A 13,892-nucleotide genomic window follows, 5' to 3' on the forward strand; every position below is an offset into this window, starting at 1 on the left:
TGATAAGTATCCCTCTTTTGAGAAACGAGGAAACACGAGGCGCGTGATGTTACGATTCTTAACGATTCTTAAATGCTCGTGATATTAAAAGTAATTTCGCGTAAATGGAAATTTTGCTCCTCTCTCTCTCTCTCTCTCTCTTTTTCTCTTTCGTTTTAAAATTAAAATATAATAACAAATAGTTTGATACTTTCGTTTTCGCTCACGATTCTTAATAAGTCCTAAACTCAAAAGCTCAATGCTAAATTTTGAAAATTCTGAATTCAATCGGTTAGACGTTATTTAAAAAAAGAAACTAGCGACAACTAGCTAAGAGATCGTGGTTTTATGAATCACTTGGGACTCGAGAAATCTTCAAAGCACGCTGCCTTTCTTCTTCAAACTTTTTTTAACACGTCGATTGCCACTCGAAACTTTCTTTCGACGTTTCCTCTATAGGACAATTTCGAAGTTTACAATATTACAATAAAGCCCAGTGAAAGCATTATACTTGTTCAAAATTCATTGTCAGTGATAACTCGTCTCGTTCTTAACTATCCTAAAATATTCACAGAAATGGAAACAACGGTCACCATGGTAGCAGTCGACGCGTTAATTACCTGCTAGGTACTAGCCGTCACTGACACATGCTTCCAGCAACGACAAAACGATAATCCCTGGCAGAAAAAGATCGAAGAGTGATCGCGGAGAGTGATCGCGGTCTCGATGCGATCGTCGCTAATTAACGTTGCGCCGCGTGATGAAACCGTCGGAGCGAAGCAACGGCACCAGCAACCAGAGTAGAGCGTAGTCGAGAGAAGAGAGAGAGAGAGAGAGCTGGTACAACAGCAGCTCCCATTTCCCCGACGTGGACGACGAGGTCGATGAGGAAGCCGATTGGAACGTGGGCGTCGTCGAGGCGACTCGAGCTTGAAGAGGAACCACGTCCGGGACGTCGGAGGCACGAAGCTGTTAAGGACGCCCTGGTGACCGCGGGAGCGGAACACCGAGAGCTTCCTGAAACGCTTCACCGCCGCGGACGGCCGCTTCGTTCCCACGAGGGCAACTCTGCATCTCTCTGCCTCCCGCTACCTACGTACACGCGTCAACAGACTCTCGGCGCGGTCAGATGGATATGATCGCGCTGATATGGTCGCGTGCGGAGAGACGAGGATATACATATATATAACGCGCGTACGTGCGTGCGTGTACATACGTACAGAGTTAACTTGCAGCACGTGTCCCTGAACGAGATTGCAGTTCATACTTCAGGTTTAATACTAAAACTGCCGATAAAATTTTCATCGGAGATGTTAAAGTCAAAAAAAAAAAGATAGAGAAACTTCTTCAGAAAGAACTTGTAGCGACCTCTACTTCGAAGAATTTAGATCAATCAGACATCTATGTTCCGTCGAGATGTGTATTTAATATAAACACAAGAATATTTAAAAATAGCTATTAATTTTATTATCACCATAGAAATGTTTACTGATATATATTGTAGCCATAGTAGAAATTCTTCATTCGTTATTTCGTCATTTAACTTCCATTATGTAATCTTCATTAAATTATTAGTAATTGTATATTTTGCGATATTGGTAATATTTTTATATAAACAACTAAAATTAATTACGGAGTTGTTATTTATTTATAGTATTGTGATATAAATATAAATTATCATAATCACTATAAACTCACGACTAAAGTAGAGGTCTCATACTTTAAAATAAGAGCAAGTGAATTTCTTTCTTTCTTCTTCTTCTTCTTCGTTTTTTTTCTTCTTCTTACAAAGTTAAATTAGTTGAAATTATCGACAATTTTTCATTGTCATTACAGTTACCGCTAGCCACCGTATGTTTAATTCAGGAAAAATAGAAATAGTTCGAGCGTTGCAGGTAAACGAATTAAAGAAGCTTCTTCCTAGTTAATCTAATCGTGGCAGAGTGCATTAAAAGTAGACGGGATTAATCACCGATCGGGAGTGGTAATTTATAGCGAAAGTAATAACTCGATGGTAAACTTCATGTAATGGAACGTCTGATGTTACGAATTACGAACGAGGCTCTCGCGCAAGGATGTGCTTCACTCCCGAGGAAAAATTATCTATTGCTGACAGCAAACACGCGAGTAATCAACTTTGCGGAATAACTCGATGAAATTTTTCAGCTTCTGATATCCCTTTGACTTTTTGAAACAACTAGTTCGGTATGCGCGATAGTAATAAATTACGAAGTCAACGTTTCACGTGCTCCAGAAATATTACAGTTACGATTTATATACTTGTACTTATTTGGGTCGGTTATGAAACTAATAAATCTACGAAACAGATCGAAAACGGACGTGATTATCTGATTTAGTTTAACGCATTACAACCAAGGAAATATACAGAAAATGTAAAAGTAAATTAAAAAATTAATATCGTTAATAATTCACGGTGATGTTCAATAAAATAATTGAATTCAATTATCCAAATAAGTCAGTGTTTCAGTTTCATTGAAATAAAATTAAAGTAAATCGACTACAGTGCATCAAAGACGGAGAAATGCGACTGTAAATGTTTATGTAATTTAAGTTCGAACGTGTTACGATTAATTCTATACTGTAAAATTAGGTATTTTAAATTATTGAAGGAACGGAGGGTAGGATTTTCAAATGTAGCACCTAATCTAAAGGTAGCACGAGCTGCAGAAACGCCACGTGGATCACACGGCTAGCTCGTGGCTGACACGTGGTACGTGGTACGTGTTGGCATTCCAGATCTCTTCTTTCGATTACGCTACTGCGTGGTCTCTCGCGTTTTGCAAACGTATCTAACTATATATATATAGCTCATATTCGGCGTATTACGTTCGCTATAATAACTAGTTACTTAATTTTTTCGAACGAACGAATGCAAGTCAGTCGTCTCTCATTTTCTTTCACAACAGCGTTGTTCAGTTTGATATAAAGTTTAGATTAAACACAATGCGCTGCCGGGGGTGAGTTCGAAATTCAATTTGTAATAATAACAGCTTCGGTTTTCTCCGAGAGCGTGGGACGTTTCTCATTCCGTTGTTAAATACATAAATAATAAATGAAAATTAAAATTGTAACTAATTCCGCGCGAAAAGTAACATCACGATGATTACGTGAAGCGTATTACGCCGAGTTCCAATTACACGAAGTTATCCATTTTAATGTTCTTTGTCTTATCTGTATTCTGCAGCATGAATTTCACTTTTGCAGAAACACACAATAGCTGGAAGTAACGAACAGAGGAAATAAGATTTTCAAAATGTGGAACCATCTGTTACATCTGTGTACAATTTCATATCCGATATTTGCATTTGTATGTCGAGTTGAAGAGAGAATGATTGGAAAATTTTTATTTTAATATAGACTCTTGTTACACCATGGCTGCAAAAGTATTGATACCCCTTCGTCATCGTATCAACAATTTTATAAAATTTATTGCTTCGTTCTAAATAAGTATCTTCAAGTAATCTTTAAGTAGTATAGAGTTATACAGTGATTCCTGATACATTACAAAAATTTTATTCTATCTCATATTTTGTATATTCTCCGCCGTTGCTGACAAAGTCAATGAAATCAAAAATTCCAGAAACGAGTCATTTAAAATCCTAGGTTATTATAATCTTCGATAGCCAAACGATCCCAGTTGAGACTTGACAAGAGTCACTCTAAACTCGCCAAGGTTCACTTACTATCCCCACGTTTCGAGCTACTCTCTCGTTCAATTCCAACGTTCAACCTCTCCACGAGTATAATTTTTTTCAATTTTGAAATCTGCCGTCCGTCTGATAGACGGCTAATGGACACGTCTGTTTATTCCGCGTCGGACGCTGGCTATAACGGATCGTACATACTGTAATATAACGTGGATCCTGATCGGTAGCGAGCGTGTCGGTCGCGTGGATAACAAGTGGGACGAATCTCAAAGTCCGCCTGCTGACCTCCGCCGAGTCGAATTTCCGATCGAGGCCTCTCTCCGCCAGATTCCCACGATCCCCTAGTAACGAGCCACTTGACTCGGGTAGCGGGCCGAGGCGTGATCTGCGTGGCCACGGTCGCGTGGCCCTTTCATTTCTGGAAAATCCAGGTGTTCGAGTTTCGAGGCCCCGAAAACCTCTCCCTTCCAGCCGATTTTTCCCATGACGGCGACGGTGGAATCGCGACGCTGACGGGCGCAACTGTTGCCCTCCATTATGCTACCGGGGCCTCATTGTTGGCTTATTTCTTTGGAGATTTCGTTCTTACCTTCAATATCGAGGGACACGAGGACGTTATTATGCGTTTCTTTGGTTGCTGCGCGTTTGCTTTTCATACAGATGTATATATATACGTATGTATGTGTATGTATGTATGTATAACAGGCTGTTTCAGGAAAGTAGAACCGCATTTTCTTTTTTTTTCTTTTTTTGAATTTGAATGGAAATTTGGTTTATTTACCGTGTATTGTGTGATTTTCGATATTTCGCACTCTTTCGATTTCTCAAAATGCACGATGATCCACAATTTTGTTGTTACAACTGTCGAATGTTTACGAATCTTTGAGCATTTGAGTGATTTTCATTTTGCAAATGTCACCATACTTCAGTGATTAGTAGTGGTTATTATAGACCACTTTGTGAAAAAACTATTATTTTACATAAATTAATAGTTTGCGGTTACACGGATTAATAGCACAATAATTTGTCATTACAGTCCAGAACTGAAATTAACTCAGCAGACATGACATAACGGAGAAACGGTGTTAGGATTAAGATGCTAATGATAAAGATCTGCGCTGAGAATTGCCTGATTATTAAGACGTGCAATAATTTATGAAGTGTTATGCAATACGATCGTAAATTTCTATCCTAATAATGTTTCGCATAAATTTGAATAACGCCTATCCGAGCGCGTAGCAATAACGTTGTGAAATAGATCCTGTAATAATGTCCAGCATAAATTTTGCAAATTTATTGCGTTTTAACCTTGTAACTTGCGATCGATCTTACGTCGAATCCTGCAGCTACCTGCTTCTTCCCCTCTTTTTCTTGCCATATTTATTTTGATTGATCAACGGTCTCAACACACTCGAGAAAATGGGGAGAGAAATTATTATCGTCCACGCACGACGACGCTGCGAGTCTCTCGAGGAACCACTAATTTCAGATGAACAACCATCTCGCGGCAGTGGCGAACCGTTATTAACGCGTGAAAACGCTGATTTCATGGTGAATTTATGTTTCGGGAAATTATATTCGAAATCGGATGCGACAAGACAGTACTCGGGTGACACGTGGAGGTTTTATTTCGCAGATGAGACGCTTCTTTCCTCATAATTTGCTTCATTACTCTGCAATTTATGTTGCAGTTTTAAACCACTTTTAAATTACACGAGGAAGCGCGTGGTTTACATTGCGCGCGATTTTATTGAAAAAGGGCCGATTTCGTTTTATAATTTTGTCTTAAATTGTCCGGGGACTTGCTTCCGCATGAAATTCGTGTTGTTAAATTAATTTTAATAGCGACATGATAAGCACGTTCGTTCGTTCTTAATTGCGGAAGCGTCTTTCATTATTATTAAAAGAAAAGTAATCGAAAATATTACACATAATCGCTTCTTCTCGCGAACACTTTTCATGGAAGAATTTCTATTTCATTTTTTTTTTTTTTTTTTTCTATTGAACTTTAGTTGTCACGATCACGTGGGAAAACTGTAGGATCAATCTGAAAATTTGTATTACAAATGTAAATCTCCGATTAATTACGCGGAACGAGCGTGACGACTAAAGCGTTGAAGACTAAAACTGAGAGAAGAGAGTCGAGGGGTATCAACTTGTTGCCGGTTGTGGGGTTCTCCCCCTACACGAAGGCGAAACGGTACGGTTAGGGTGGCGAGGAAGAGTCGAATCTGGCCGTTACAACTGGAGGAGCGTGGGAAGGCAGAAGTCGCGAATCCTTGTAAGGAACCGTTGTACTTCCTGAAGGAGGTCCTGCACCTGACGTCCTCCTCGCCCGTGAGAAAGATTCCGGCTCGATGCACCGATGCCACCTCCTCCCCTTTCCTCCCTAACGTGCCGCTCTAACGGCCACGCGAGCAGCACGCTTTCAGCACGTTTCGTCGACGTGGGAAGGATCTCGTGCCTCTGCCATTCGACCTTCCCTAGTTTCTTCCTCCTTTTTTTTTTTTTCTTTTCTTTTTTCTTTTTATATACACGTATTCCTCCTCTGTTGTATGCCCGCCACCGATTCTTCTTTATTCCTCGCTCTCCTTCCCCCCTCAACGTCGAATTTCAACCGAATCTACTTAGAGGGGGTGGGAAGTCGTTGTCACTGGCCTCTTGAGAAACTTTATCTCTTCTCTCTCTTTTTCTCTGCGCTTTTTTTCTTCCTCTCGTCATTTTTGCTTGAGAAGGAGAAAGGAGAGAGGTTTTTGGCAACGAGTGGGATTCGATGTCCGTTTCAGTATCTTTTTCCTTTTCTTCAAAGCATCTGGGAGGGATTATTTATTTCGCAAATTTGTATTTTTTCTTTTTCCAGTAAGTACGAAACACTGGCAATTTTATATTACTGGAGCCTAGATATTTTTGTTTTCTAAGATTTTTATGACCGTCGATTTTCAACCGAATCTACTTAGAGGGGGTGGGAAGTCGTTGTCACTGGCCTCTTGAGAAACTTTATCTCTTCTCTCTCTTTTTCTCTGCGCTTTCTTTCTTCCTCTCGTCATTTTTGCTTGAGAAGGAGAAAGGAGAGACTGTTCCGAGAGGTTTTTGGCAACCAGTGGAATTCGATGTCCGTTTCAGTATCTTTCTCCATTTCTTCAAAGCATCTGGGAGGAATTATTTATTTCGCAAATTTGTATTTTTTTTTTTTCCAGTAACTACGAAACACTGGCAATTTTAAATTACTGGAGCCTAGATATTTTTGTTTTCTAAGATATCTATGACCGTCGAATAACATTCAGTATTCAGAAAATGATATATCTATATTACCGCCAGTGACAATTTTTCAGATTTAATATATTTCAAATGAAAATTAATCTTTAATTTATTACTAGTATCATTGTACCGCTATTGATATTTCCCTTTTCGATTTAGTCGAATATTCGAATATTCGTTTAGTCTGCTGGAAAAGATAACACGTCCGTCGCATCGCGCCGATATTAAATCTTTTTAACGACTGAAAAACTGGGTCAACGACGTCACAAGACCAAAAAAAGAACGAGCGTGTAGAACGAACCGACACGAGTCGAAATGTCTCGTCTCCTTTGAATGTTAATTGTTGCCTGGTGGGAATGCTCCCCCACGATGGAGCTGCACGATTCCTCGGCAAAAACTCGTCTGCGAATAAATGCACCGAAATGTACAGACGGAATAAAACCTCCTCGACGATCGGCAGAAACTCTTTCGCAATCCTCGTTATTTTTTCCGTCGACCAAAAAAATCACGAAAAAATAATAATCGTCGTCCCTTTTCCGAAAGGAACAAGTTTCACGCTCTGACAAAATTTCCGAAATTCCTCGTGCGTTGCGTCACGCGAAATAAATCATTTCCCAGAGGTGTCGTGAATTTATATTCAAAAGAGAATCATAAATTTACGGAAAGTTACAAATTTATTAAAATTTAATTGAACGATGTAATGTATCAGCCGTCCGGGAGACTGGTTCCAACGCGATAACTCACTTCGGACAAATTCATACCACCAGAGTCGGATTCACGCTCCTCTTCTCGAAACCACCTCGAACTGCTGCATTATACTTTTGTGTATCGTAATTTGATCATTTGATCCCATGCATCTTCTTAAATCACGCCGATGAGAATTTAAGGTTCGGGAACAGTCAGAAAAATTCCTCCTCACCCTCGACGACGCGGATCGATTGTATTTACTAGGTCAGCGAAGGTAATCTTCTTCGTGGATCATCGCGTGGAATCTCTGTGTTTTCGGGCGTGCACGTGTGTACGTACACGCGTGGTAGCTGCGTGTTGAAAATAGTTAGGATGAGACGGCGCCAGGGGGTTCACGATGAAGTTTATACACATCTATTTCGAGGGGTAAGGGAAGAAAAGGAGGATGCACGCACCCCACGCTAGCCACCTGACGCACCCCGCTCTCGTGGGAACCGAAAAAACCGTAGGAATCTTCTAACTTTCACGGCTCCGTGTGCACGCATGTTCACGGGGTGTGGCGTTGTAGGGATGCGTTTAATGCCCCCATGTGTTTACAGAGTTCTCGTGGAATTACGTAGAATCCTTCAGGGTGAATACGCGACGTTGGTCGTTTTAACCCATTTGTATGGTGAAATTTTTCCTTTTTTTTTTTTTTTGTATCTTGAAGAAACGTGATTCTACATTTTATGTAACATTCGTCGATGTATATTATCCTTCGAAATAGTTTTGGTATTTAAGAGAGAGTTTTAAATAATTAATATTAACATGATTTTACTTTCGTTCTTTTAATTACGGAAGGGAGTTTCAGTAATTTTTATTCAATATATCCTTCTCGTCACTGTTATCATTTATTTCTTTTTCCATTCTCGCGAACCTCTAGCAAACATCTGTCACTTCAATATACATTTTACCTATAATTTGTACCGCGATAACCGTGCATTATCTCTTTAATCGATGAAACAGGAAAATTTCAAACTTAACTACGTCACGATAATTCTATCCCGCGTTTCCCTCGGAAAAGAAATTTGAAGACCATTGAAATTGCAGAAATTAGAGAAATTAAGTCGAATCGAATGGTCAGCCGAGTCAAATTCCATTCGGAATTTCCACGGTACGATTGCACAGTGCCGAAGAGAGCCAGTATGAAACTGCCGAGCTTTAATAGGAGTTGATGGAACATCCGGTTTGCCATCGATTTCCAGGGAGCACGCGTGCCGTATGCACGCGCCACACTTGCGTCGCTCGCACATGGGAACACGGTGCGTGACAATATTCACCGGCCGGCCCGAGAAAACGAGAGACGGTTTATGAGAGAGGGTACACCGCGTGAAAGTATGTGGGAAGTCCATTGCGATTCGAGCCCGACGTCCGGCTTCTTTCGAACGACTCTTGCCCCCCGACTCTGTATAGTATTACGTAGAAGTAACGTTCACGAGGCCTGTGTTTACTCACTCAACCTGTTTCCGATGAATGGAAAAAAAAGAAAAATTAATTCTAATCGGATCGATTTCAGCCTTTTTATCGTTGATAAAAGCTTCGAAGAAACGTTACGGTGGATGATTCCCGTGAGAAAGCGTGGTTTCGATATATCAGTTCAGGTCGGTAGACACTTACGTGTATAAAAGAGAAGTTTGTTTTGCACACCGAGTGTTTAATAATTTGACAATTTTGAATTTAGTCTCTTAGCTTGCGTCTAATAAAATTATTAAAATTGTCTACAACGTATTTGCATCTCTTGACAATTATAGTATTTTTATTTCATTATTCAGTCCATCGAAATTTAATTCGATTATACCAGAGTCAAAGTGTAAATTAATTTTGCACTGAGATACACGAGAAATGTTGACGATATAGAGTGACGAATAAATAAATAGTATTTCACATAAAGGAATGAAACGCAAGGATCTCGCGTCAAGAGAAGGAACGGAGAACAAAAGCGAATGTAAAGAAAACGAGTAAGAGGAGGGGTGCGAAGTAACGCGGAGGATGTGCGAGAGTCGGGAAGTGAGCCGTACGAGCAAGAAACGGGAGAACAAAAGAGGGAAACAAGAAGGCAAGAAGTCGGGAGCTAGATTATTGTAATGCTGAAAACAATGGCCCACTCTGTATGTAAAAGAACGCGGGCTCTGTTATAAGGGAGAGCGTGCCGTGTCGCACGAGCGCAGCGTGCACGCGCGAATCTCTCGCGTACACACCGGTGCAAAAGTTTGTGCCTACTCACGTTATTTCGACTTCGAACGTTCCTCCTTTCAAGCGAAACCGAAGCCTGATTTACGACAGATTTTATTATGTATTTGCAAGAAAATAATTGCTACAGTGACTAACCATTTTCTAGATACGTCTATTTATCACTTTTGACTTTTGTTGTACGGGTAGTTTGAATTGATATTTCCTCGTTATTGGTGCAGAGATTGCACGTGCTGCGTTTTAACTGCCAATTAAGTTACTTTCCTATTTTTGGTTGATTAGAGCATTAGATTCAACTATATTCCGTGAAATTATCGTACTTTTGCAAAAATCAAGCCCAGACTTTGAATATTTGACGTTTTTACACGTGTGCGTTCTCCAAATTAGTCCACAAGTGTAAGCATAAAACTGCTTGTACTGATGAACAATAGGCATATTAAAATTCAATAATCTTCACAAATAGTTGTTCGGTTTCTTTGAAGTAGAATAATACTCCGTTCCACGCAATCACCGAATTGAACTCCGAGTCACCAATCACCGTCTCAATTAACCCAAGCCGCGACCCTCATGATCTAATCCTTTCTTCCACGAATGTATCCACTCGAAAAAACCGCGAGAACTCTTCTGCACATCTTCATCCAGCGAGCTTAACGCGTCGTTTCAAATCTCGCTGTCATTTAAACCTTGCTAGCGATGGGATCAAGTACATACAACAACGTACTGCAAGCATACACGTAATCTTTATAAAGTTTCAGTATAAAGTTTCGAATTTTTCACAAGCCCTTTCTTGGCGAGATAACCTACTTTAATACTCGTAGAAAGTGCAGAGATTAGACCTATAAAATTCAATAGTCTCAAAGCTGAAACTTTCAGACACCGGGTCACCATTGACCCAGAACTTTTAGCGAAGAAGCAAAGTTTCAAAGGCAGATATTTCTGGAAATTTTGGCTGAGGCGTTACATAAAAATAACGCAAACATCATTAGGTAACATACTGTTGTACCAGAAAGCTAGGTGCAAAGCAAGTGTAGCAAAAATTCAGGATCAGCTATGGGTCAAAAGTGACCCAACCGGTGTCGGTGTCGCCGCGTCGCTCATTTCAGTTAATACGCGTTTAATAGTACAACAGTAGCAACCAAATCCTACGAACTTATCGTTTAGACTCTCAACAACGTGCTCGATTCGATGCCATCGCTACCTGCAGCCCGCTTCGACCATCATCCGCCCCGGCGATTTCCACGACGAGAACGAGAGCCGCCCGTGAAAACGCTTCGCGTCGGCAGGAATCACGGTGACGACGCAATCAACGTCGGGTCCACCGCAGCGAGCCGAGTCCGAGGAGCATGTATCGTACACGTACAAACGTACGTAGATGGCGGCGAGGTTTAGCGGCACGTTCGAGCGCGAAATCCACGGCGCGCAACGAATTCGAAATGGTCTTGGCGGCGGTGGCGGTGGCGGTGGCGGTGGCGGTGGCGGGCGGCAGGCGTGCGGAAGCGTGGGAACGGACGCTGTTAAGCCTTCTCAAAACAAAACACGAGCTAACTACGTGCCGGGAGAAGGGGGCACGCGACGCACCTGACTACCGTCCTCAGCGTACTCTTCTCCTCGGCTCTTCGCCTCCCACTTTTCAGCTTTAACAACCACCGCCGTCGCCGCGACCGCGACCGCGACCCAGGTCTTGCTTGCTTGCTTGCTCGCTCGCTGCACGCTGGTGCACGTGCCCCTGGCCCCCTACCACCCCGGGGGCCAAGAGACCAGCCGCGCGCCCACACCCAACCCGGCCGAACGGTTTATTAAGTCGTTACCCGGCCCCCAGCACGCCCCCGCAAGCCGCCGAATTCCGCTCCTTCTTTTTTTTCTTCGTCTCTTTCCCCCTTTCGTTTCTCTCCACGGGCTACTTTATTCCATCCGGATTTCTTTGGAGGTTACGGTGTCGCGGAGGTAGATTCTCGCAGCATCCACGTTGTTAAGGATTTTTGGATTATGTAATTGAGAAACTTCTGTTAACATGTCTTCTGTATTTGTTCAGTTGTCTCGTTAAAGGATTCTTCTACGTTTTTCGGAGCATGTTGACGTTTGTATTTTTTTTTTTTTTTTTTGATCGGAGACGTTATAGCTGTAGGAATTCTGTTCTTTACCTTACTCTTTCCTCTTTTTTTTATTTATTTTCGGATCGTTCTGTTCGCACCGGTTTTCTGTGGAAGTCGTATGGTATCGTGGTGGATTTTGGAGTACGTGTTTTGCTCTCCAACACGTTGGACATCAGTGAAGATTTTTGTCTTGATTGGAGATCGACTCGACATAAGAAAAGGAAATGTTGTAAGAAGTTTTCTTGTATTTTTTTCAGATTTTGTTCAAGAGTACGACGTTTCAAAATCCTCAAAGTCAGCTTTTATATTTGATTGTCGTAAAACTCTGCTTTCTCCTTTTCTTCCCTCTTTCCCATTATTATCAGATCGTTTTTAGATTTTTTTTTAAGGTCAAGATTTTCGCAGAATTGTTCTCGATGTATTTTATTCTATAGAAAGAAATTTAGAGAGATTCCCATCTCTGAAATTTCCAACTCGTCGATGACTTTACGTTATCTAAGTTCATCGCATCCTCGGTAATTTTCAACAAATAACACAAGCCAGCCGACAAACGCTATCTTCGAATCAAAATTATTCGTGATTAATTAATTGCATCTATCGAGTTAGAACTACGCGAGAACAAATCTCACGTCACTTCTAACATGTCAAATCCACAAACCTTGCGTAGCAAATTAATATCTCGCGTTGCATTCACCATTTGGAAATTATGTATCATAATTTTACGCTCTTGTAGATACCGAGATAAACCTATGAAGATTAATCGACTTCGAAGCTCGAAACTCTGTACCTTCGTATCTCGTTTGAAAAGAAAGAAATCCTGCCGCGAATGAATAATGGAATGAATTCAAAGTGGCGAACCCACTCGGTTGAGCTGGTGCACCGACTTTGCCCAGTAATACGCCCGTTGGAAATCAATATACTCGTTGTACGATGCACCATCGCCTGAAATATTCGCGCTACCGACAATCGTAAAGATCGTTGAAAAACGCACCGCGATACACCGATCTACAGCTGACTTTAACACGTATGTAAGCCGTAACTAAGGAATCTCCGAGCAACATTTAACTACCGTGTGGTCGGAAGTCGTATCGGGGATCGTTTCAAATGTTTACGACGAACGCTTCTAATAAAAATTGCACCTTATGGGTTCGAAACGCGTGTCCCGATCTCTTTCGGGTCTTCAGAAATATTGCGCTACCGGTATGCTGCGCGATTTTACACGTATCTTTGTATTGAAACGGGCTCGCTTGCGAAACATTCGGTAGAAGGAAGATCCGATGTGAAACCTCGCTTGTTACAAATAAATGTAAACGGTAAACAAGATAAATATAATTATCACACAGAAAAAATATAAATACAATAATATATGAAGTATAACATAAATATATAAAAAACAATATAAATATAATTATCATACATTAGAATATCTTAGGCAGCTAAAATATTCAAGAAAACTTCGATCGTCTGTTTTGGAATTTTCATAAAATTCACCGTATTTAATGACAAAACAATCAAACCATAATTAAATAATTGCGTATTGTATCGAATTATCGCTGTTTGATGGCTCGAAAAATCTAGCGTCTGAAATTAGTTCTCTTCTTTTTTAGAAAATGAACCGAAAATTACGTACTTTCCTTAAAATTACGTAACGGCGTGATACATCGAACATTCCCATAACGTCGTCGTTCAACGTTATAGCGGATACATGTTAATAACTTATTTCAGGCCGGTTGACACTCTCGGCGAAAATTTTTTTTTACATCGCCGTCCATAACACGCGTAATCTTTGCCTGTGATCTCCGGACTCATTAAAAATACTTTTTGCGTACATCGTCGGAGAGAGTGAGAGAAAGAGAGTGATTAATCCCATATTTCCCCATAGTTCGGCGGCAATAAATATTGCCGCGCGTGCAGCGGCGCCGACTGCGTTAAAAAGTGTGTCGTGGAGACGTTACTTTCCCCCGACCGGTTCAGCGAG

The 13,892-nt window shown here is 41.0% G+C and overlaps 1 long non-coding RNA gene across 3 annotated transcripts in view; it reads left to right on the forward strand.

The window, feature by feature from the left end:
- The window catches only part of LOC122530969, a 44,582-nt gene that overhangs the window by 18,982 nt on the left and 11,708 nt on the right, over positions 1-13,892 (forward strand). For 2 of the 3 annotated variants that reach the window (XR_006307156.1, XR_006307158.1), the window contains one exon: positions 554-1,315. The exons of the other annotated variant lie outside the window; for it this stretch is intronic. This is a non-coding gene — a long non-coding RNA (uncharacterized LOC122530969). Of the gene's footprint in view, positions 1-553; positions 1,316-13,892 lie in introns of those variants that run through there. 3 annotated transcript variants of the gene reach the window in all.

Source organism: Frieseomelitta varia, unplaced genomic scaffold, assembly GCF_011392965.1.
Source record: "Frieseomelitta varia isolate USP_RPSP 00005682 unplaced genomic scaffold, Fvar_1.2 scaffold_37, whole genome shotgun sequence".
NCBI lineage: Eukaryota > Metazoa > Arthropoda > Insecta > Hymenoptera > Apidae > Frieseomelitta > Frieseomelitta varia.